Source organism: Canis lupus, chromosome 9 (genome assembly GCF_011100685.1).
Source record: "Canis lupus familiaris isolate Mischka breed German Shepherd chromosome 9, alternate assembly UU_Cfam_GSD_1.0, whole genome shotgun sequence".
Taxonomy (NCBI): domain Eukaryota; kingdom Metazoa; phylum Chordata; class Mammalia; order Carnivora; family Canidae; genus Canis; species Canis lupus.
In genome coordinates, this window is record NC_049230.1 from 12,004,338 (window position 1) to 12,029,783 (window position 25,446).

At 48.9% G+C, this 25,446-nt stretch overlaps 1 long non-coding RNA gene across 1 annotated transcript; it reads right to left on the reverse strand.

Moving 5' to 3' along the window:
* Positions 1–4,299: 4,299 nt before the first annotated feature.
* On the reverse strand, positions 4,300–16,483 carry LOC111097330. The gene is made up of 5 exons (XR_005364285.1): positions 16,034–16,483; positions 11,442–11,636; positions 10,477–10,845; positions 4,591–4,747; positions 4,300–4,347 (listed from the first exon to the last, which is right to left on the reverse strand). It is a non-coding gene; the product is annotated as an uncharacterized LOC111097330 (long non-coding RNA).
* Between the last annotated feature and the right edge of the window lie 8,963 nt (positions 16,484–25,446).

Here is a 25,446-nt window from a genome sequence, read left to right on the forward strand (position 1 = left end):
ACATATGTAATTGTAAATTTTCTAGCAGCCACATTAGAAAAGTAAAAAAAAAAAAAAAAAAGAAAAAAGAAAGGAGTGAAATTGATTTTAACAATCTAGTTTATTAAGCCCAATATACCCCCAAAATCATTTCAACACATAATTGATATAAAGATTATTAATGAGATATCTTATATTCTTCTTTTTTTGTACAAAGTCTTAAAAACCCAGTGTGCGTTTTACATTCATGGCAATCTCAATTCAGAGGCTGAATTGTCATCAGAGATATCTATCTGGTCTGTGTTTAGATTTCATAAAATTTAGAGTGGAAGAAGTAGATTCACAAAAGTAGATTCCAAACACAAATATTTTCCAATAAGTGAGTTGAATATCAGTCTCCAAATTAATTAAAATAAAAAAAAATTGAAGTATGAAGTTCCTGGGGCCCCTGGGTGGCTCAATGGTTGAGCATCTGCTTCAGCCCAGGGCATGATCCTGGGGTCCTGGGATCAAGTCCCTCATCAGGTTCCCCTCAGAAACCCTGCTTCTCTCTCTTCCTATCTCTCTGCCTCTCTCTCTCTCTCTGTGTCTCTCATGAATAAATAAATAAAATCTTTTTAAAAAATTAAAATTAAGTTCCTTAGTGTCGGTAGCCACATTTCAAGTGCTCAAGAGCTACATGGAGCTAGTGGTTAATTCCCAGGCCAACCCATGGGAAATAGACAGAAACCTTCAATGGCTGGTTACAAGGAAAGGGGTGAGGAATAGCATTCCAGGCAGGTGGGTATGCACCTGGTGTGTGTCCAGGACAACACAGGAGCTGGTTTGATCAGAACCAACCAGTTGAGGTTGAAGAGGCATAGTGGAATCAGGTTGGGAAGGGCTTGGATCCCGGGTTACAATGTTATGATTTTATTCTGTGGCCAAAGAGGAGCCACTGGGTATTTTTTTTTAAAGATTTTATTTATTTGTTTGTTTGTTTATTAATTTATTTAGAGCAGCACAGAAGCACCAGGTGGGGCAGGGGGAGAAAGAGAATCCTAAGCAGACTCCCTGCTGAGTGTGGAGCCTTTCGTGGGGCTCAATCTCACAACCCTAAGATCATGACCTAAGTCAAAATCAAGACTCAGACACTTAACCTACTGAGCCACCCAGGTGCCTGGTACTGGAGTATTTCTAAGCAAGGGGTGGGTGACCTGTGTCCTGTCACTCCAGATGGAGCCCATGAGGGGACAGAGAGGGAAGAGACAGCAGCCAGGAAAAGCAGTTTGGAGATGGCTGTGGTAATTGAGGTGTGAGTGATAGCACCTGGCTAGCCTGGAAGTGAAGAGAACCATCCAGAGACCCGGCAGGGATTAGAAAGTGATGAGGCTCTTCTGAGTGAGGGTAAGGAAAGGGGCTAGATGGTGGGAGGTTTGGGGGCCGTACGCTTGGGGGACCTGGTTAACATGGGATGGCTTAAGAGACCAGGAGGATGCTGGTGCTTATCAGAAAGCCATTCCCCTAAGACAAATGGCTGAATCCAGGCCTGGGAGACTGTGTTTTTTATGGTTTTTTTTTTATACAAATGTAGAATTTATAACACCCACTCCACCCTCTGAATCACGTGGTGACCCTGGACTTTGCCCAGAGTTTCTGAGATTGTAGAAGACACTCCTTAGCTCTAGGGAACCCTTTGGGGTGCTGGGTCTAGGCTGGAGCAGAGTTAAGGACTTTTTACAAGCCAGAGGAAAGGTCTAACCTTCCATTCCCTGGCTAGTTTTTCATACCCCTGACATATTCTCTGGGAAAAGCATTACTTCTACTGTGAATTCACATTTTGTTAGATGGAAGGGGGAAGGCTCTGCTGGAAAGGAAGCTGCTCCTTGGGCCCCCCTAATTGCTGTCATCTCCTGTCTCCACATGCCAATGGCCCAGGTCAAAAGCAAGCCTCCTGGGGCTGTTGGCACACAGTTGGATCTGGCCTGGCACTGTGAAACACACCCCACAATGCATTGTCTGGACATGTGGGGAGTGCCTGCTTGGACCAGGCGCATGTGTGCTACATGTGGGAGAACATGAGGAGAATGAGTTTATGAGGAGCTTACAGTGGGCACAGCCGACTGGTCAACCAGCCATTACTGTGCTAAGTGGTGGCAGCAGGGACAGCTGCCCAGACCTTTGAGAATCTCAGCCAGCCAGGGAGCTCTGTGTGGGGCCTCTCTGGAAGCACAGGGCTTTTGTTTTTGTTTTTGTTTTTAAGATTATTTATTTAAGAGAGAGAGAGCACAAATGGGCGGGGGGGAGGCATAGGGGGAGGGACAAGCAGATTCCCCACTCAGCATGAGCCCAAAGTAGGGCTCCATCCCAGGACCCTGAGATCATGACCTGAGCCAAAATCAGACACTTCAGTGACTGAGCCATCCAGGCGCCCCTGGAATCACAGCTTTGAAAGAAGAAGAGGGGGTTGGGAAGGAAGGCCTTCTGGGCTGGATTATAACATCCAGATGAAGCCCAGGAGGCATGGAGGAATAATGGACTAATAAATGAGATTACAGTGGTGGTCATCGTCTACCAACTCTTGCCAGATGCTAGGCACTGTCCAAGAGCTCCTCATCTGTTAGCCTTCTCCCCATTTCTCAGAAGGGGAAACTGAAGCTCTAAGCGGTAAAATGCACTCGCCGAGGTCAGGCTCAAGGACTGGTGCTGATTCAAATCCAGAAATGCATGGCCCACGCCTCCTCTCTCAGCTCACGGACCGCTCCAGGGCCTGCAAATCCCTCAGCCTCAACCTCAGAGCTCTTGAGGACACTGATCTACAAACATTAGATTTTATTATTGTCTTGATATGTGGACCAAAGTCATGTCTTAGGGTGGTCACGAGGGCCTCTCTAATGCTGATGGGAATAACTGGAAGGGCTCAACAGGTAGGTCCATTCAGGACATGAAAGGGATACGTAAGTGACCATCATGGTCCTACCCAGCACTGCAGTGTCCAGCATGGGGGCAAGAGTGTGCAAGAAAGATCCAGCCCCCGGTGTGTCCAGGCAGCTCTGAGGCTCCTGGCAGGGTGGGTCTGGGCAGGCACTTCCTCCCAGTGCTGGCTGGGCAGCTGACATGGGTTTTTCTAGATGAGGCGGGTCTATCTTCTGCAGGCCTGAGGATGTACAGTTTGTATAAACTGCAGACATCTCTGGTGTGCTGTGTAAACACAGACTATCTCCCACTCCAACGCTTCCTTTGGGGAGGCTCCTCCTCCAAGTGGGATACTTGATTCGCAGTTCTTATCAGCTTGAAGCTTCCTACCCTGATATAAGGAAGCTATTAAAGTCCATTTCCTGGTATTGCCTTGACCTCGCCAGGGCGTGCTCACATTGAAGTGAATGTCCCTTAGAGGAGAGTATTTTTCACCTTCAAAAATCCGTCACCCAGCCTCAACTCCCCCACATCAAACAAGCCTGCAGGCATTTTGAAAATGTGCTTAGCCGAAGCCTGATGCCCTCAACATTTACTTCCTACCGCAGCCTATTTACTTGGCTTTGGGGTTCTTCTGAGCAAAGCCAGCTGCTTCTTTGTTTCTAGACTTTTTTCACGCCCCCCCCCCCAGTGTCAGTCTCTCCCTTACGATCCCCTAAACAGGTCCTGCTCACCCCTTCTTAGCTTTTCTCCATAATTCCTGCCTCCCTCTCACCCTTATGGTTGTAAAAGTCATACCATCCTCTCTTCCCAAGTGCTAACAGACGTAAGGAATATGAGAAGAAAAGAAATGGTCAAGATCTAGCTTAAAAAAAAAAAATTCAAACATTCTCGAGCATTTCATTTTTCTCCCTCTAACCTGAACTCCTATGGAACTCATCATGTCTTTGCTACCCAATTGAGGACTTGTGGTCGCCAGCCTCCAGGATGGCCCCCTGTGAGTCTCTACCATTGGGTAACCCCTCCCCAAATGAACAGGGCCAGCCTGTGTAACTGATGGGTTTTTGTGGCATGAAGTTTCATAATACCATGCTCTGTGTCTCTGCCTTGCTCTCTTGGATCCCTCATTGGAGGAGAAGCCAGCCACCATACCGTGAGGACACTCAGGCAGCCCCATGCAGGGGCCCATGCAGGGGTCCATGTAAAGAAGAACCGAAGCCTCCACCCAAGAGCCAGCACCAACTTGGCAGGATGGGAGTGACCACCTTGGAAGTAAGGCAACAACTTGTCTGCAAAATTTTTTTTAAGATTTTATTTATTTATTCATGAGACAGAGAGAGAGAGAGGCAGAGACACAGGCTGAGGGAGAAGCAGGCTCCATGCAGGGAGCACGACGTGGGACTCGATCCCGGGTCTCCAGGATCACACCCTGAGCTGAAGGCAGGCGCTCAACCGCTGAGCCACCCAGGAGTCCTAAAAAAAAAAAATTTTTTTTTTTAAAGACGGTCACCATGCAGAGTGCAAGAAGGAGCCTGATAGAATGGGTGGCAGGCAAACCTCCACTGAGTAGGTCTTTTGTGGCACTTTGCTCCACCATTGACCTGCTAACTCAATAACTGTTTTAAAAATTAAATTTACCAAAAATAAATAAATAAATAAATAAATAAATAAATAAATAAATAAAATAAATAAATAAAATAAATAAAACAAATTTACCAGGGTCCCCGGGTGACTCCGTTAAGCATCTGACTCTTGATTTCGGCTCAGGTCATGATCTCAGGGTGGTGACATGGAGCCCCCATTTGCCTCTGCGTCCCGTGGGGAGTCTGCTTGGAATTCTCTCCTTCTCTCTCTTCCTCTCACCCTCCATCTCCTTTAAAATAAATAAATAAATATTTTTAAAAATTTCATTTTACCACACATTTTTTGACGTCCTGCTAGGAACAGAATCTCAGCCCCTAAAGATTAATAGGACAGGTTCCCTGCTTCCGAGATGCTGACATCTAGTGAGGAAGACGGATAAAATCAGAATGTATTATCAGACCACTTTAAAGGCCTGGACAGGGGAGGAGGAGTACGGTTGCTGGGCTCCTGTTTTCAAATAGGAACATCGTGGTCATGGTCACTTGAATGTCATCCCTGCGGCCTGCTTGGCCTCTTGCATCTGGAAGCAGGATGCCAGGCTAGATGAAAAAGAATTGCTTTTACGTCCTGTTCCAAGGGCTTCCTGTCTTTCCTGGAAAGACAGAAGAAGGGAAAGAAAGCACAGGCTCTTGTTCCAGCCTGCAACTCTCTGCAGAACTATGAGTCACCCCTGGGAAACGGTCTGCAGAACCCCCCGGCACATCACTCGCTTTTGCGTGGTTATCTTTACCGGGGCATGAGACTGAATGTGTGCCATGGGCCGGCCTGCATGGATGTGCAGAAGAGCCATGCCAGGCTTGGGGATGCCCCTCACAACCCCAAACTCTCCATGGGCTGCTGCTGCCTGCTACCCTCGCTGGCCAGAATCGACTGACTCTGTGCATAGCCCCGGGAGCCTGCTGGCATTAGGTCCTGGGGTTGGAGCTGGGGATTTGAGTGTACTTAGGATATGTCTTGGGGGGAACCTCAGGTTTATATATTACCACATGGTATGGAACTCTGGGGTTACTAGAGCCAGTTGAGAGGACAATTATTTTTTTTTAAGATTTGTATTTATTCATTCATGAGAGACACAGAGAGAGGCAGAGACACAGACAGAGGGAGAAGCAGGCTCCCTGTGGGGAGCCCGAAGCAGGATTCAATCCCAGGACCCCGGGATCAAAGGCAGACGCTCAACCACTGAGCCACCCAGGCGTCCCAAGAGCACAATTTTAACTCAGTAGGGAGGCACTTAGTATTCCAGCGGGCTCTTAGGGAGGCTCCACATTCAGCTGGTATTATCAGACCCCTAGCCTCATGGCAAGGAGATGCTGAAGCCCTTCCTAGGGTCAGCACCCCCACCTACAAGAGTTTCCCAGGGCTGCCCTAACAAAGTACAAAAACTGGGTGACTCGATGCAACAGAAATGCACTGTCTCAGTGCTGAAGGCTGCAAGTTCTAAGTCAAGGTGTGGACAGGGCTACACTTCAGGGGAGAGTCCCCCTTTGCTGGGCCTCTGGTGTTTGCCAGCACTTCTTGGCACCCCTTGGCTTGTGGATGCATCACTCCACCCGCCTGGCCCTCTTCTCCCTGTGTGTCTTCACATTGACTTCCCTCTGTCCAAACTTCCCCCTTTGATAAGGGCACCAATCATAGTGGGTTAGGGCCCACCTGACCTCATTTTAACTGAATTTCCTCTGGAGAGTCCCCATTTCCAAATAAGGTCACATTTTGAACTGCTGGGTATCAGGACTTGGACATGTCTTTTGGGGCAAGGGAGACACAATTCAATCCATACCATCGGCCTTACCAGACCATTCTTGGCAAGGCCCGTAGCCAAGGGAAGAGATGGAGACAGAGACAGAGACAGAGACAGAGACAGAGGCAGAGAGTACCAGGATGGAGCAAGGTCATAGAGGAGAGAGTAAGAAGCAGACCCAAGAGCACACACAGCTGGACACGGTGGCCTTAAGCAGGAGAACCGTAGCTTACCCTCTCAGAGATGAGTGTGAGGAGGGGGTGAGGTGGGGAGGGGGTCAAGGCTGCCAGCTGCTTAGCCAAACTAATGCCATGTGGCCTGTGGAGAATGAGACTGATGGAGGTTTGGTCAGGCCTGAGAAGAGAGCAGGGCTGATGTGTAGGAGAACTGCAGAGGGAACTGTGTCGAGGAAGCAGGGAACCAGTGCTGTGGCCTAGGGGCCGAGGGGGTGGGGGGAAGGGGAAAAGTAGAGAGGTGGTGTCCTGGGAGTTAGAGTTCTGCAGGGAGAGGAATTGAGGCAGGACAGAGGGGAGTCGGTTTAGGAAGGGGGTTTCTAGAGCCGGGCAGAGGTGGGTCGTGGAGAAGTGTGCAATGCAGGGGCAGGGTGAGGGGTGTGAGGCAGTGGTTGGAGCCACCGGCTATACCCCTGGGGACGCTTGCAGTCCAGAGAGGATGTGGCGCTCTGGGTGCAGCCAGTGTCACAAGCAGGCAGGCACCAGGGCCAAAGAAGAAGAATGAAACGTGGCTCTGATGGGGGTGCAGGGAGACCTTCCCAAAGCAGGGCTTTGGGGTTGCAGCAACTGCAGAAGATGGGGTGGAGGGGATTCAGGCAGAGGGAGAGGCCAGAGCCAAAAGCAGGTTCAACATGTGCGGGGGTGGGGTGGGGGTGGGGGTGGGCAGCCCAGGTGGCACAGCGGTTTAGCGCCGCCTTCAGCCGGAGCCTGATCCTGGAGTCCCGGGATTGAGTCCCTGCATGGAGCCTGCTTCTCCCTCTGCCTGTGTCTCTGCCTCTCTCTCTCTCTCTCTCTCTTTCTCATGAATAAATAAAATCTTAAAAACAAAACAAAACATGTGCAGGGAGTGGGGGGAGGAAGCAAGTCACGTGAACTGACCATAGTAGAACAGGGTCTTGGGGAGTGTTGGTGCGGGTGGGCCAGCCTTGGAATGTCAGGAGGAGGGGTGCGGTCCTTATTGGGGAGGCAACTGGGAGTCATAGAAGGTTTGGGAGGAAGGGAGGCTAGCAATCCTTGAGGAAGATAAATTCTCAGGGTTCAAATTGGAAAAAAAAAAACCAAGTTTGTTGTCTGTAGAGCAGCCTTGGCTTTGAAGCTAGCAGGGCCGGCTGCCCACCGAAGAGAGACAGAGGAGGCAAAGGGGCAGAGCTACTGTTTCCAAGGCCAAGGTGCCAGCTAGCGTTGCTGGGGAAGGAGAAAGCCAGAAAGGAGGGAGGAAAGGGGGGAGGGGAGGGGAGGCAGGGAAGCTGAGTTGAGACGGAGGGAGCAGAGAAATGGGAGGAGGGGCTGGGATCTGGCACAGCCTGTCGAAATACACAAAGGGAAACCCACAAATGTCAAAATGCTCGCAGGTGCTCGGGCTTTCATTTCCTTTGCTTATCCAAGATCAGTCATCTTCCGGCGCCCTTCCAGAAGGAGCCCTCCCCGGGAAAGGCAGGGGCCAAAGGCAGCTGGGCGGAACCCTGGAAAGCCCCTCGCTTTGGAAAGTCACTGTAGGATGGACGCTGGCTCGGGCTCCCCCATCTGTTCCTGAGGAACGATGCTGTCTGCTAGACGCAGAAGGAAGGGGCTGAAGGTCCGGAAGACCGAGTCTGTGCCCGGCACAGGAACACTGGGCACCCCAAAACCCCAGAGGCTGGGACCTGTTGGTAGCCAGTGTCCTTTGGGGTCATCAGCTGGTGTCCACTTGGGCCAAAGCAGCCCAGTGCAGAGTTTAGAGTGTTTTCACTCTAGAACCAGCCTGCCTGGGGTGGGGGTGAAGGGGAGTCTCAGCTCTGCTGCTTACTGTTCAAGGCTACGTGACCTGAGCTGGTGACTCTAAGCCTCTTTGACTCAGTTTCCTCAACTGTAAGATGGGGATCATAATTGTAGCTTTCTTGTAGGGCCACAGTGGAGGAAGAACACTTCGAGCAGGGAGAACCAACTTTCCCTGAATTTAGCTATGCTGTGTGTCTTGTGTCTACACAGGACATTTATACCGAACTCACCAGGGTGTGTGTGGGGGGGGGCGGGGGGGGGGGTGTTGCAACGCAGTATAATAGTTATGTATTAACTTTGGTACTTTGGGGCTGGACTGTCAGGTTTGAATCCCTCACCTCTGCGACTTCCTAGTTCTGTGTCTGTCCCATCAGGTTCTTGCCTGAACAATGGGGACTGTGTCACAGTACCTCCCTCTGGGGGTTGTCAGGAAAATGAAGTGAGCGGTCTTTAAAACACTTAAAATAGGTGCTGTGATACTGAAGTCCCAGGATCGAGTCTCACACTAGGCTCCCTGCATGGAGCCTGCTTCTCCCCCTGCCTGTGTCTTTGCCTCTCTCTCTCTCTAATGAATAAATAAATAAAATCTTTTAAAAAAATAAATAAATAATAAAACACTTAAAATAGTGCCTGGCTCATAACCGGCTGATGTCACAGGCATTTGTGATTGCGGTCATCAGTACCTGAAAGGCCTTGAAGGGTTTTGAAGGAGAAGTGATGCCTCCAGCACCGTTCCAGGGGAACAGAAAGACCCTCATGGCACCCTAGGTAAAGGGATTGCAGTGACAAGTCCGTGCATCCAAGGGGCAGGTGGCAAAGTCAAAGGGACAGCTGGGCCTCTCACGGGCTGGAGCTCAACAGACAGAAATTGTGACTCCTTGGGCCACACGGTTCCCTCATGTCTGTTCTCTGCGTGTCTTTCTGAATCTCCGTCTTCTCTCATGTGTTGATTGAAAGCCTGCTCTAAGCCAGGCATGGCGCCAAGCACTGGCTGGCTATAGTACTCGGATAAAAGAAGCAAGCCCCTGCCCTCCTGGGACTGACATTCCAGCAACACGGAGAGAATCATGTTATTGTCAACCATGCTGTGGCAGGTTTCAGAATTTTCTTCCCTTTAAAGGCTGAAAAATATTCTGTTGTATGTGTAGACCACATTTTACTTATCTATTCATCGATGGAGAGAAATGAGAGGGAGGGGGCACTTGGGTTGCTTCCATCTCCGGACTATTGTGATCAAAGCTGCCATGAACGTGGGTGTGCAAATCCAACCTTTTCCTTTACCAAGTTAAAAAAAAAAAAAAAGTGGGCCCAGAAAAGGCATAATGGAAGGACCTAGACCAGTCGGGAGGAGGAGTCACGGAAGATTTTTGCCAGAGGAAGTCACATGTTGGCAAGAACCCAAAGGATGAGAAGCTAGCCAGGTAAAAGGTAAGGGAAGAAGAATTTTGGCCATACGTGACAGCCTGCGGCAGAATGAGGCTTGGATTTTCCAGAAATGGGAAGGGGGCCATTGTGGCAGAGGCATAAAGATGAGGAGAGAGGGACATGGGATGGGTTTTGGGGTCATGCAGCACTCACTACAAATAGGCTTCTTTCTAAGAGCTACAGTGGATAATCGAGGCCCTCAAAGCAAAAGGGTGAAATGTCCAAATACAGAGTTTAAAAATAATTGCTCTGGTCACCATGAGAGGAAAGAATTGGAAGCTAGAAGTAGGTGTGGGGCCAGGAATGAATGTGATCTGATTAGGCATCATTGTAGTTGCCCAAGCAAGAGAGGCTGATAATTTGGATTGAGCTGGTGGCAGGGGAGATGATAGAAGTAGATTTTATTTTATTTTTTATTTATTTATTTATTTTTATTTATGATAGTCACAGAGAGAGAGAGAGAGGCAGAGACACAGGCAGAGGGAGAAGCAGGCTCCATGCACCGGGAGCCTGATGTGGGATTCGATCCTGGGTCTCCAGGATCGTGCCCTGGGCCAAAGGCAGGCGCCAAACCGCTGCACCACCCAGGGATCCCAGAAGTAGATTTTAAAAGAAACACTAAAGAGACAGTCAATATAACTTGATTGATCAGATCTCAGAAGGAAGGGGCAAAGGGGCAAAGAGGTCTCTGGTCGACTCCTAGGCTTGTGGGATGAGCAAGTGGGTGGGTATGGGTCTGATTTGCTGAGATAGGGAACAGTGAAGGAGGCATAGGTTTGAAATGCATGGGTATTATTCACTTACTTTTGGACATCACAAAGTTGAGATTCCCGAGTGACACGGGGATTCAAGGTGAAACCGTGTAGACAACACAGGGCATATGGTTCTCAGAAAAGAGGTCTTGTGTGACATTAGATATGGCTGGACAGGCCAACTGGCCCATGTTGAAGATAATAATAGTAGCCAAAGTTCATCACACCATCAATATGTAAGATCTTCATTTATAGTTGGTGACAACAAAAGACGGATAGCCCAGGAAATTTACCTCGGCTCAAACAACTCATATATAATAACACTGGGAGTGTAAACCCAGGCAGTCATGATATAGGATCTTCCTGTTTGTTCTGTGATCCTGGGTGTTAGAACAGTGGGTGTGTCTGGCCCAAACTTTTCCTTTTATAAGGGAAAAAAAAATCAAGAATAAATCACTTGCCCCAGGCAACTCTAGCTAGCTGTAGCAGCCTTGGGACCCGAATATGTGTCTCCTGCCTCCCAGTACGTCCTTTTTCATTTCAGGACATTCAAATCTCTTTTCCCAGATTACATACTATTACATTTTTTTAAATTTGCTCTTCTCTATTTCTAAACTTTTGGTAGTGAGCATGTCTATTGACAGTGGAAAAAAGAGACTTGTAACAGCAAGGACATTGATATTATTTAGCAGAACCCTGCTAAACCTGGCTGTGGTTTAAGGGAGGCAGATCATGGTGTTTTATGGGGAGAGGGTTCAGAAGATGGGACAGTATTGTCATATTTCCCTTTGACGATTTCTAACAAGTATTTCTGGGATATTTCCCCTCTGGACCCATCGCAGGAACTCTACTCCTTAAGATGGAAAGGATGGAGCGAAACTTTCCTAATTATAGCATGGCATACTGGGGATGACTAGGAGGTCTTACTTAGGTCAGGTTATTCTGAAATCCCTGAAGTCCTGGCAGCCTCCCTACCTCCCTTCCCCCCTTCCTGCCTCCCTTCCTCACCCATCTCACCTGGAAATGATGGAAGAGCAGGGAGGAGAGAGGAGATCCAGGCTTGCAGAATGAGACATCCTTCTATTTCAAGCTAAGCCAATCAATTCAGATGGACAGATGTACTCTGATCAATCGTTTTGTAAGGAGAGCAAGATGTTTATCAAAGTCAAATACCTTTCAATACACTGTTCTCCCTTTAGCAGGCATCGTGGACTAAAATAAAACAATGTGGGTTCAATTTCGATAAAGTTATGAATCTTGAAGAGTGTTCAGATTGCTCATTTTTTCCTTTCTCCCCCATCTTGTGCAGTTCATCAAGCTACCTCCCACTCATCATTTCATATATAAATTATTTATATCCCAAGTCACTTCAGAGACGTTGTTGTGGCTTACCAAAAGAAAAAAAACCCCAGCCAATAAAACCAATAGTATATGAACTCAAATAGGAAAACAGAGTGGAGAAAAAATTAAAAATTAAAAATTAAATGTCAATTCCCGTTGCTCCGAGTAGGGTAATGTCTGATTGGGAGTGTTCTGCTGATCAGGATGTAAAAAGAAACATGATACACATATCTCTTGATCAGGGAAAAGGAAACATTGTGGGATTTTTTGTTTTTTGGGTTTTAATTTTTTTTTTTTTTTTGCAGGGTAGAGGGGGAGACTAAATTTTTGTTGGTACTACACTTTGAAAGAAATTTCTTCTATGATACATAGCAGGGGAAGAGCATGGACAATACCTTGGCAACAGTTTTTGGATCAACTAATGATTTTTTTTTTTTCAAAAAGATGTTCACGTGGCTAGTCCTTATGAGGTCTTTTGTAAGGAGTTAGAAATCCTGACACTGGAGTTTTGCCCAGAGATGCTGATTCAGTGTGGGCATTTGATCAACTCTCAAAGGCGCCCAGGATTAAGCTCAGACTGGTGAGAACTTTGGGATGCAAATGGGATTTTCTAATGTATTAGCCATTCTTTTGCATCTTTGAAAACCGTGTCCTCAATGTTATCATCCAATCATTCTGATTTTTAGTAGGATGAAATCTATGCCTACACCAACATTTAAGGGGGAATCAGGGACACAATCATTCAGACATGAATCCACTTAAGTTAGCTCTCATTTGATCTATTTATTTATTTTTACCACATCTCCTTTCACAATTAAGTCAGTGCAGCATACAGAAGATGCATAATACACAATGGTAAATTATAAATTATTATAAATTAAGGCAAGGAAAACAAATGAAATATGGAGTCAAGACCAGGGTAGGTACAGGGTGAGGTTGGCCAGAGAGAAGATATGATTGCAATAAAGTCTTTCTATTGCTACAAATTGGATGCGAATTTGCTGAGGGCTTCCTGGAGGAGAGGAAGCAAAGTTCATGTTTTTCCCCTCTGGTCCACAAACATCTGGCTGAAGCACAACCATACCATGTTTCCATCATTCTCCTATGGTGGAGCCACCACCTCCACCAAAAACTAAGGATGATATGATTTTCTCTTTGTGACCCAACAATAGCCACCTGTGGCCTACACTTCCGGTTCTAAGAGCTCTTGGGGTTCCCTCACATTGCTCTGGTCTGCTTTTCTGTTCTCATATCTACCCCAGGCTCCCCAGTTTTTCTCCTTCATTACTTCAGCTCACCTATAGCTTTACCTCTTCTTGGGCCTGATTCCAGCTTGGGGCTTCTTTTCAGGCTTGGCCATGCCTACTAACTGGCTCAAGTGGCCATTTCCAAGAGTGATAATCTGGTTTCTTAGGTCATCATTTTACATCTGGCCAGGTTACTGGTTGTTGGCCAGTCTATGGACTGGTGATGGTCTGGGTCAGCTACTCCAGTGTCTCTGATCAGTTAACCATGGATGGAGCAACATAATCCAAAATACCAGCCAGGGTCGGGGGGTGGGGATGCGGAGGGAGCTGCAGGTGAAACATTTTCCCTGCAATGAGGTTTAAATATGGCAAGCAATCAAAGACTTCATCTATTCATGTGGGAGAGGAATTGAGCATGAGCCTGGGAACACTGGTTGCCCTCTTGGCTCTGTTACATCCGTTTATAAAATAGACACTTTTGTCTTTATGAAAAATCTTTTATTCCGAGTTGCTAAAGTCATTCTCTTTGGAAGTATGTTAAAGGCCCTGCAGTGAACAATCCCTTTATTTTCTAAAATTTTAAAAAAAGATTTATTTATTTATTTTGGGGGTGGGTCGGCAAGCATGGAGCCTGACGTGGGGCTTGATCTCAAGACCCTGAGATCACCACTCAAGCTGAAACCAAGAGTCCGATGCCCAGCCGACTCTGTCACCCAGGCACCCCAATCCCTTTAAAGTATAGTAGGCATAAGATTTTCTGAATGTGTTTTGCTATAATCCCTTCCTTGTATTTTTTTAAATGTCATATTGATTTATAGTCTGTGGACCAAGTCTTTTTTAGACCCCTGCTACTCGGATGGAGGGCATCAACGGGTAGCCTGTTAGGAATGCAGAATCTCAGCCTCATAGTGACCTGCTGAATAAGAATCTGCGCTTAAACAAGATCCCCAGAAGACTAGTGTGTGCATTAATGTCTGAGAAGCATCTTGGTAGAGCAAGCTTTGGGAAGCACTGGAGACTCTGACCAGGAATTGAGGCTTTGAGAGCTGATGTGTCTTGCTTGAAGTCCCACAATGGGTCAGGAATAGATTTGTGATCAGAATCCATGTCCCGAGTCCTGGTCATATTCTCTCTCTGATGCCCCATGATGTCTCCCACAGAGAGGAAATCAGGTGGTGGCTCAATTAGGCTATTGTTAGAGTGTAAAGTAACATGTGATTAGGGTGAGTGTGTAATTTACCACCCAAATATGGTCACTTTGGGACCACAAAGTGGTCAGGAGAAGAGGTGTCAAGTGACGCAGGTGGTCATTCTACATACCTAAAGTTTGTTCTAGTTTACAGAGCCCTCTCATATCTGTTAACTCACATAAACAACATAAATATCCATAAACTAGATGGTCTTAAAGTCCTAACTTTTACAAAAAAAAACCTGGTTCTCGGGAAGTCCGGGGGGCTCAGCAGTTTAACGTTGCCTTCAGCCCAGGGTGTGATCTTGGAGACCTGGGATCGAGTCCCACGTCGGACTCCCTGCATGGAGCCTGCTTATCCCTCTGCCTGTGTCTCTGCCTCTCTCTGTGTGTCTCTCATGAATAAATAAATAAAATCTTAAAAAAGAAAGAAAAACCTGGTTCTCAAGTAAACACACACACACACACACACACAGTCTCACAATAATAGGTAATCCATGATCCAATCTAATCAAGAAAAAAGGGAGCCGAAAGCAATAAAAGAGGATAGTGAAGAAATAACCACAGGTACCCACACATTTAAATAGACTCTGTAATTACTTTGCACAACCCATTCCAATAAATTTGAAAATCGGGGTGAAATGAGCGCTTTCTCTGCTGTCATACACCAATGCAGTGGCCTTGCTAGGACTGGGAGCCATAGCACTTGGCTTTTTTTTGTCAAGTCATTTCCCTGTGAGTCAACCAGACTTCGGAATTTGGTTTCTGGAACCGTTTTCCAGCACTTAAAGTCAGAGCTAAGATGTCTTGGTGGCTTGGGAGGAACTTGGTTCTTCCTCCAGAATGGGAACCAGATTATCTGAAAAGTTGATCTCTGAGGGCACCGCTTATGGCAGTTACCCACCTGCCCGCTTCTGACAGTGGCTTCCATGTGTCGTGCTCCAGCTGCCCGGCTCTGGAAATGAAACTCAGGCACGTCCTGGATCCTGAGAATCCTGTGTCTCTGACCTGGGAGGTCTCGCCCTGCCAGGGATTGGTTAGTCCTACCCCTCCCTTTATAGATGAGGAAATTGAGAACAAGGGGAAGGAAGTAACTGTCAAGTTGAGCTTAATTTCATTTCAAGTTTTGTGTTTACTATTACACACTCTTTATGATACAGATATATTTTTAAAATATTTTATTTATTGATTCATGAATGACACAGAGATGTAGGCAGAGGAAGAAGCAGGCTCCCTGAGGGGAGCCTGATGCGGGACTCCATCCCAGGACCCCCACCATCACACCCTGAGCTGAGGGCCGAGGCTCAACCACTGAGCCACCCAGGTGTCTCTAATGATACAAATTTTAATAATAGTAACAACTGATACTCATTTGTTTGCTCCTTCGTGTCCCCTTAATAACTGTCTGAAGCAGGCAGTCATTGCACCATCTTCGTTTTACAGAAACCGAAGCACAGAAGGGTTAAGTAACTTGCCCAAAGACACACAGCTAGTTAGTAAGTACCAGAGTTGAGACTTGACCCCAAATGACCCGATTCCAGAGTCTATATACATATACACCCTTACCTCCATTTACTACTACTACTAGAGTTCTCATATTATTCTGAGATGACACCTCTCTGACTATGCATACAAGGGAGCCACTAGGCATGGTGATTTTTAAGAAAGCGTCCCAAGAGACATGAGAGAAACTATGGTTTACCTGCTACTCACCACATGTCAGTCCCTATGCTGAGCGCTTTTACGTGCATTAGCTCAGTAATCTTAAAACCAAACCGCCCCTGCCCGCCCACTCCTCCAAAAAACAGATAACGAGGATGCACTAGCCTCACCGATCAGATGGAGAAAACGAAGCCCAGAAGAGTTTCCATAACTTGCTTGAGATGCTAAAGCTGGGGAAGTCCAGGGTGCGCAGCCAGCCCACCTGGCAGGTGAGCATCACACCTCACCGGCCACCACACTCCACTGCCGGTTACCTCCGCCCTTCTTTCTGACCTCAAAGCACCTGAACAGACAGGTGTCCTTTCTCACCACTCAGCCGCTCGCCTCCGGTTAGATGAGGAACCGATGCTCAGAAAGTTGAAGCAACCTGCTGAGGGCCACACGGTAGTGACCGGGCGGCAGGCCAGCCCGGGATCCGGACCCCACGGTGTACGGTCTTCACTTCCCCCAGGTTTAGGGATGCGGTCCGAAGCCGGCTGTCTGCGACCCAGCCTCCCCGGCGGCGCCCGGGACCGCGGGGCTCACCTGCGGCTCCGCGGGGGCCCCCGGGCGTCGGACCCCGCCCCCTGGCGGCAGGTGGGCGCGGCGCAGCGCGGCGCATGCTAATGAGCCCGCGGCGCGGCGCGCTGATTGGCTGGCGGGGCCCCGCGGCTTTCCCGGGGCGGGGCGAGGGCGGGGCGGGGGCCGAGGCCGGCTGGAGGGGCGCCTCCCGCCTCCCGCCTCCCGCCTCCCGCCTCCCGCCTCCCGCCTCCCGCCTCCCGCTTCCCGCCACCCGCCGCCGCCCCCGCCCCGCGCTCCGGGCCGCCCTCCTCCCCCGGGGACGCCGCGGCGCGTGCGGGGCTGGCGGCCGCCTTCGCCGGGGGCTTCCCCTGCTGCCGGCCGCGGGCGTCCTGGCTCCGACTGGGCGCGGGGTCCAGGATGACGATCCGACACCAAGGCCAGCAGTACAGGCCGAGGATGGCATTTCTGCAGAAGGTGAGCGCGGTCGGGGGGCCTGGGCCCGGGGTGCGCGGTGCGCGGTGCGCGGTGCGCGGGGCCCCAACTCCGGGAAGTGTGCGCGGAGATGCTGGGGAGGCGCGGGGCGCGGGGCCGGGAGTGGAGGGCACCCCTGGGGCTTCCGCGCCTCGCGTGTGTTGTCATAACAACGTTCTCTCTCCAGGGTTCCAAGCCGCCCCCTGGGCCTCCAGAACCAGCAGGGCTTGGGCGGATGTTGGAGGGCGAAGAGCCTGTCGGAGGGGCCCTACACCAACTCCGGTGATCCGCGGGGTAACCTGCCCTGCCCTCCCCTGGCTCGCTCCCCCGGCTACCTACCGCCGCTCCCCGGGATCGGCCCTCGCACCCACACCGCGAGATAGGTCCGTTCTGGCCCCATGGTTAAGGACCAAGGCTGGAAGACCTGGTGCGATACAGTGAAGCTGGTCTCGCTACAACAGTAAAAACACAAAGTGTGCAGCCCGCAGCGCGTAGGAGTTTCCAGTTGTGTGTGGGGAGTAGGGGAAGGCGCCCCGAGGCGAGGACCTCTGCGGGACAGAGGGCGGAGGGAAGACCCAGGTGGGGCGGCGGCGTGTCTGAGTCTGGAGGCAGGTTGTGCTATTGCTGAGCTTAGCATATGGGGGCGAGGGGGGTGGGTGTGAAGCTGGAGAGGCAGGCCAGGCCAGATCGTACAGCTCCTGGGCCTTCCAAAGGTGGTCCCATTTCCCCCAGAAGAAGCCAAGGAGGGATTTGGAGCAGGTGAGTGATGTGGTCAGATTCAAGTTCAAAACCAAGTGCAGGGCAGCCCGGGTGGCTCAGCGGTTTAGCGCCGCCTTCAGCCCGGGGCATGATCCTGGAGACCCAGGATCGAGTCCCACATCAGGCTCCCTGCGTGGAGCCTGCTTCTCCCTCTGCCTGTGTCTCTGCCTCTCTCTCTCTCTGTGCCTCTCATGAATAAATAATAAAATATTAAAAACAAAACCAAGTGCAAAAGCCCAGTCTGATGTGAGCCACAGGAAGCATGCACTTGGTTGCAAGCATGGGTTGTCTTCTTTTCCCTGAGCTGAGAGAGTTCACTCAAGTCCTCCTGTGTGCACTGCAACTCTGGCTGCCTAGGAAGTGACAGGGTCGTCAAGGACTGGGAGAAAGGTAACTGGCGAGGAGGTCGCTTCTTTCTCCTTTGGCTGCCATGTCCCCAACTTGGGCGCAAGGCAACTCTTGGGTAGACAGGCCCACCAGCCCCCTGCTCTGATCTCTGGCACCCCACCAGAGAGGGCTCCTGGTCTTACTTAAGATATGACAGAAAAGAGGGGCATCTGGGTGGCTCACTCGGTTAAGCAACTGACTCTTGATTTCAGTTCAGGTCATGATGTCAGGGTCATGAGATCAAGCCCCGCATCAGGCTCCATGCTGGGTGTGGAAGATTCTCTTCCTTTCCCTCTGCTCCTCTCCATCTCTCTCTCTCTCAAAAAAAAAAAATAAATAAAAAAAGAGTGGCGGAAAGAGGTGGAGAGTCTGCAATCCAGGAGCTTTGCCTAAGAGAGTGAGCTGATGACACACAGTAGTCAGAATAGCGTGATGAGGCAGCCTCGTGTGGCCACCGGCACCCACAGGGCTCTGCTCCTGTTCCAGCCTATCTCCTGTCCCGGCAGCTCTGATCAGCTAGAGGTGAGCTGGACAAAACATTCCTCCAGGCCTCTAAAATGTTTTTCTCTTCAACGTAGGGAGACACTTGGGCGAGGACTACAAGAAGCAGGGATTTTTTTTTTTAAGATTTTATTTATTCCTGGGAGACATACAGAGAGAGGCAGAGACACAGGCAGAGGGAGAAGCAGGGAGCCCGATGTGGGATTCGATTCCAGGACCCCAAGATCTCGCCCTGAGCCAAAGGCAGACACTCAACCCGAGCCACCCAGGTGCCCAGCAGTAGCGATCATAAGGAGGCTTGGATGGATTATAGAATTGCTTGTGTCATCTATACATTCCTCCATGTATTAAACACTTATGGGGCATCTTCAGTGTTTTGGACATTGTTAGGTGCTGGGATAGCAAAGACATTCAAGACACGGTCCCTGTCTGCGAGTGGCTTCTAGTCTAGTAGTGGGAGACAGCCACATACGCCAGTCCAGTGGCTTATCACCGCTCATCACATGACAGACACCTGGAGGATAGAGGAGGTGCCTAAGTGTGATCTTCACTTTATTCTGGGTGGAATATCATGAAAGGATTCTGGAAGATTCTGTGGTGGTTTAGCTGGGTCTTGAAGAATGCAAGGGTGTTCTGGAGGCAGACAGGGTGTCGGAGGAGGGCAGGACACAGGAGCAGGAGGACATACACTTAGCTGTGGATCTCTTGTGTGTCAGTTGTTGATCACAGTCGGATGGTGATGGCCAACAGGCGGTTCTGTTTCTAGAGGGAGGTTGAATACTTGAGAAAGGTTCTCAGTGGTTAGTGAGGATATAACAAAAATGAGGACTTTTTGAGGCTGGACACAGATAGCCAGGCTTATGGGACTTGGGCATTTAGACTGTGTCTGGCAGCAGTGGAGTTAGGATGTGAGTCCCTAGCGGGGAAGGGAGTGCAGTGGTTTGGGATCCTATTACATCTTTGCACAACAAAGGCCATGATTAGTATGGTCTCCAGGAAGCCCTCTCTGGTTTATGGGAACACTCTGCTCCTTGTCATCTTACAGAGAGTGACAGCCACTTAATATGAGGAGAAACCATGAGTGTGGGTGGACAGGATATTGATGCTTTTGCTTTTGAAATGCTTGTAGTGATGGTCTGGATTCTTTGAAATGCTTGATGTCATACCTCAGTCAGCTGGAATCTGAAAAGGGAAATGCTAGGCTGGTTGTGGGGTCAGATAGGCTAAGGATGACCTCTTTCTTGCAGCATTTGTTTGCGGACTCAGGAATTAGCTGTGGAGAAGTCAGGATTCTAGAAAGCCAGGAAGCTGTGGTCTGGACAATGCCGTGTGTGAGTGTGTGTGTGTGTGTGTGTGTGTGTGTGTGTGTGTGTGTATGATGGGGGTAATAGTGTGGGGAAGGGCCAGGAGGTGGTCTTCACTGTGTCTAATAAGAGAAGATACCTCAGGAGGGATGCACACAGAACACCATGTTGTGGGGAGCCCAGAGAAATGCCCCAGCAACACCCTTTCTGGAGGAGAGCTTGAAAATCGAGGTGGACTTTTCTCTTGTTGGTGGGCAGTACTCATTTAAGACAAGGAGATGGAAAAAAAAAAAAAAAAAAAAAAGACAAGGAGATGGCCAAGATCACCTCTCTGAGACTTTAGGAGTCAGGCATATGTTCTGCATGTGAGATTCATTATAATTCTCTTTTAGGGAACCACTTAAATGAATTTACATTAGAAAAGGTCAGAGGAAAATTATTCTGTGCCCTAGTGGGAAGACTTTTGTCTTAGTCTGTTCAGGCCGCTGGAACAAAATACCACAGCCTGGGTAGCTTATAAACAATATAAATGTATTTCTCGAAGTTCTGGAGGCTGGAAGTCTGAGATCCGGGTGCCAGCATGGTCGGGTATGGTAAGAGCCCTCTTCCCTGTCGTAGACTTTGTGCCATGTCCTCACATGGGGGAAGGGTCAAGGGAGCTCCCTGGGGTCTCTTTTATGAGGGCACTGATCTCATCGACCAAAGACTTGACAGAAATAAAACTAGCAAATCACCGCAGTGGTAATTAGTAAAAGTTTATTGTGCCCACACCAAAAAGACAGTTTGCAAACTGGGAGCACTCAAACCAAAGCAGAGCATGAGGCTCAGGGACATACTGTTATAAAACAGCTTAGAGGGGCACCTGGTGGCTCAGTGGTTGAGCATCTGCCTTTGGCTCAGGTTGTGATCCTGGGGTCCTGGGACCGAGTCCCACATCGGGCTCCCTGCATGGAGCCTGCTTCTCCCTCAGCCTATCTCCCTGACTCTGTGTCTCTCATGAATAAATAAAATCTTTAAAATAAAACAGCTTAGAAAGCATGGAGGCAGTGACTGTTTATTCTTTACAGTTATTGGTTATAATAGAATTTTCTTAAATGATGAGGAAGTCGGCAGCGCTTACCTCACGTCAGCCTGGGGAAACAGTTCACATTTTGCTGATAATTTCCAGAGGCATAAGCAAGAAATGACCCGGGTCAAGTTAGCCTTGCAAAATAAGCTACATCAACCTTTGCCTGTATGACTAAACTGGTTTTTTTTTTTTTTTTTTTTTTTTCTTTTTCTGCTTAGGGAATTTTCGAGGCTGGACTTCATTTGTTTTTGGTTTTAACGATTTCCACTTATGACTGTTGCAGGACACAAATATTCAGACCATGGCAACTCCTGAAAAATCTACATGGCACACACACGCTCCCTTCTCCCCAGCAAAACCTTCCTTTGTACAAAGTGGGATCCCCCCCCCCCCCCCCCCGACCCCGCTGGCAAGAAATCTGCCTCTTTTCCCTTGGCCATGTAAAAATAGTTCTTATTGATCCCCTTTGAAGGTCAGATTCCAATTCTTCATAGATTGATTTTTTTCAACACAAAGGTAGAGAAAGCAACCTGCTGATATTATCAAAGAAGTTTAAATTTCTAATTGGCCAAGTGGGTAAAACTCCTCCATCTGCTGCTTAGGACCCCCACACACGCAACCACCAAACCAGACTCTCTAGTAAGAAGATGGTCATTTCATCCAGTAAAATATAGTATTTTCTGTAAAAGTTATTTATAACCTGAAAAGTTATGAGTGAAAGGAGGAAGTATTTGGCCGTGTCATTAGAAACTAATGCTGACTTAACAGGATGTGCGTGTGCGTGTGTGTTGGGGAAGAAGGCATCTCTGGCTGCTTCCACATGGAGTGACCCCCACAGCCCATGGCTCCTCAGCCCCCCATGTCTGGGTGAAGCAGCCTCCCTCTCCCATTTGCTCCCTTGCTGCGGTGGGCATCTGGCTGACCCAGTGGCCAATATGCTGCCACCGATCCAGAGCAATCTGTGAGCCAAGAAAGTGTCTGTGCAGATGAAACGTGCAGCCGGTTTTGCACGAGGAGCCCTAGGTGCCACCTGGGTGCCACCTGGGCCCCAGCCCTTCTCACAGGCTGGCTGAGTGGCTGCCACTGTGTCTGGACTGGTTTCAACTGACAGTGCACTTGATTCCAGCTCTGCACCTGATTCTAGCCCGTTTCTCAGGATGGTGGTTCAGCTGCAAATACTGGCTTAGCGACATGATGAAATAGGAATCCCAGCCCCCACTCCCCACATTGACTTAGGACCTTGTCCCACACCCTGCCTTCCAGCCTCAGGAGCAGGTGGGCTGGGTGATGGTGGTGGGGGGCAGGTCGAGTTTTTCCAATTCTGGGCTCCCCTGCCCGATTCTTTTCCTCCAGCGCAGCCAGGTCAACGTATACCTTCCTCTCTACCTGGCCACGTGGAGGGCTCCCTTCAAAGTCCCCTTCCCCCAGGAAGCACTCCCTGACCATCCTGATAATCTCTGCTCCCCCTGAGGTCCTGTGCGGCTTGGATCTGTAAGGCCCACGCGGGACACATTTTATCCTGTGTTTTGTGTTGATCTCTGTCTTGAGTACTGCTACCCCAGCTCCCAGAGGACAAAGATTATGTTCTTTCTTTTTAGCAATCATAGAACTGATTCTGTAAGAAGGATTCAATTAAATTTCTCTCTCTGGATTAGTTGGCTAGTTAAGTGTTTTGTTTTGTTTTTTCTTATGGAGCTCTACTGCCTGGTCCCTGAAGGGCACATTGTGACAATAACTTCTATCACCACCACCCCTGGCCCAGCTGTCACCACTTCTGTATTGCCTTAGAGAGTATCTGTTTCATGTTCAATATTTTCATTTGGTCTTCATGACTACCCCTTTTAAAGAGAGGGGACCAGAATTCTACATTTTTTTTCCCTCAGTGGATGAAAACACAGAGATGCAGAGGGGTTAAATGATGGGTCCTGGGTCACACTGCTGACAGCGGAAGCTTCTCCGATGCAGGGAAGACCAGGGGGCCCACTGGAACCACAGGTAGGTTCACGCACAGGTAGGGCTCTGTGAACTCAGGGCTCATACACTGTTGCATAGAGTTAGGATGAATTTGCAGGAAAATAGCCACTGCGGGATTGAAACAGTGAAATCTGGAGGGAGCCCAGGAGTCCTGCAGGTGGAGGTGTGGCAGGCCAGGCTGAATGGCTTTGGGAGGACAAGGAAGACTGTGCTGATGGGCCAGAAGGGCCTTGGGTCTTATTGTAGTTACTGCACCACCCCTGATATGTCTTGCCTCTGTCGCTCTGCTTTTGCTGCACCCACCTCCTGGGACACCCTACCCCTCCTCTCTCCCTGGGGCTCCCTGGGAAGTGTCTCTTGGACACTTCCGCGTGTATGTTCCAGCAGCATGGCACAAAGTGAAGTCTTTCACTTCCCAAACAGGCTGCTGCTTTTGGGTTTCCCATTCTGGACACAGGTGGATGCCACCATTTGCTTGGCAGGGAGGCTGGAAACCTGGGAAACCTGTTCTCTTTCCCTCACCCACCAAGTCCTACCCAGTGATCAAGGACAAAGGTCCGTCTACACCTTCAGGGCTGCCAGCCTCCACTGTCTTGTCCTCACTGCTTCTGCCAGGACCGCTGCTCACAGGGCCCCCACCTCTGCATGCACCCTCTTTTTGTTACCGTCTATAAAACAAAGCAAACTATGATGCTCCTCTCTGAACTTCCAGTTGCTTGTTGTTGCAGGGTCCTCCAGAGTCCTGTGTTGAAGGACCTCAGAATGTGATTCTATTCGGATGTTATCTTAGTCTGCTTGGGCTGCCAAAATAACATCCCACAGATGGGGTGGGGTGGCGGGGCTTCAACAGCAGAAATGTCTTGGAGGCTGGAGATCAAGGTCCTAGCAAGTAGATTTTATTTTAACACCTCTCTCCTTGGCTTGGAGGCAGCTGCCACCTGGCTGTGTCCTCATGAGACCCCTCTCTGCATGCCCAGAGAGGGGGCGGGGGCAGTGGGCTCTCAGGTCTCTTACAAGCACTAATCCTATCTGAGCCAGGCCCTATCCTTCTGATCTCCTTTAACTTTAATTTCTTCTTGAAAGGCCCTCATCTCTAAATACAGTCATACTGGGGATTAGAGCTTCCACATATGAATGGGGGTGTGTGTCATAAATACGAGTTCATAACAGAGACAAAACCTTCAAAGAGGAGATTAAGTTAGCATGAGGCCTTTAGGGTGCGACCGAATCCAATTTGACTGGTGTTCCTGTAAGAAGAGGGCATGAAGACACATAGAGAGACACCAGGGACACCAGGCACAGGGACGACCCCCTGCAAGCCAAGGAGAGAGGCCAGGAAGACACCCACCCTGCTGGCACCATCTCAGACTTCCCAGCCTCCAGAACCATGAGGAAATAAAGGTCTGGTGTTTGAGCCACCCTGTCCGCGGTATTTTGTTACAGCAGCGGGAGCAAGCCGATACACTTAGGAAAGGACATTCACGGTCTTGCGTCCTGGATCCATCTGCTCTTCCCCATGCACAGTGTACTTCTATGCTCTCGTGCCTTTGCACACGTTTGCTCCTCGGTCTGGAATGCCCTTTTTCTCTGTGGTGAGGCAACATGCTCTCCCTAGTAGTAGGACGTTGGCCCACTTGAATTCACATTTGCATACGAGAGAGTTCTTTGTTGTGTTAAACTTTGGATTCCAGAGCATAGTCCAGCCTGTCCTAATACAGCCTCATTATCTACCCAAATCTTTATCTTTTAAGTTCCTGTTTAAATGTTTTTATTTTATTTTTTTTAAGATTTTATTTATTTGAGAGAGAGAGAAACCCCACAAGTAGGGGGAGGGAAAGAGGGAGAAGCGGACTCCTCCCTGAGCTAAGCTGGGATCCCCACTTGGGGCTCCATCTCAGGACCCCAGAATCATGACCTGAGTCGAAGGCAGATATTTAACCGGCTGAGCCACCCAGGTGCCCTGTTACCTCTTTCAAGGGGCACTGGGTAACTCAGTTGGTTCAATGTCTGCCTTTTATTTGGGTCATGATCCCAGGGTCCTGGGATTGAGTCCTGCATCAGGTTCCATGCTCAGTGGGGAGTCTGCTTCTTCTTCTTTTGCGTTCTCTCTCAAATAAATAAATAAATAAAATCTTTTAAAAAAGAAAAGGTGTGACATATTGTAAGAATTACAGAATGACACAAAGACATGAAGCGAGCAGATGGCATTAGAAAAATGGAGCTGACAGATTCACTTGATTCAAGATTGCCACAAAGCTTCAGTTTGTAAAACACAGTATCTGTGAAGTATGATAAAGTGAAGCATAACAAGCTGTAGTTTTATGAATTTTTTTCTACTGTGATCAATTACCTTGATTTTTAGAATATTGAATCATCCTTGCATTCCTGGAATAAACCCTAGTTGGATTTTTTATTTTTTTAAGATTGACTTTATGTATTTATTTCTAAAGATTTTGAGAGAGAGACAGAGCAAAAGTGTGGGGAGGTGGTGGAGAGGCAGAGGGAGAGGGAGCAGCAGGCTCTCCACTGAGCAGAGAGCCCGACCTGGGGCTCAATC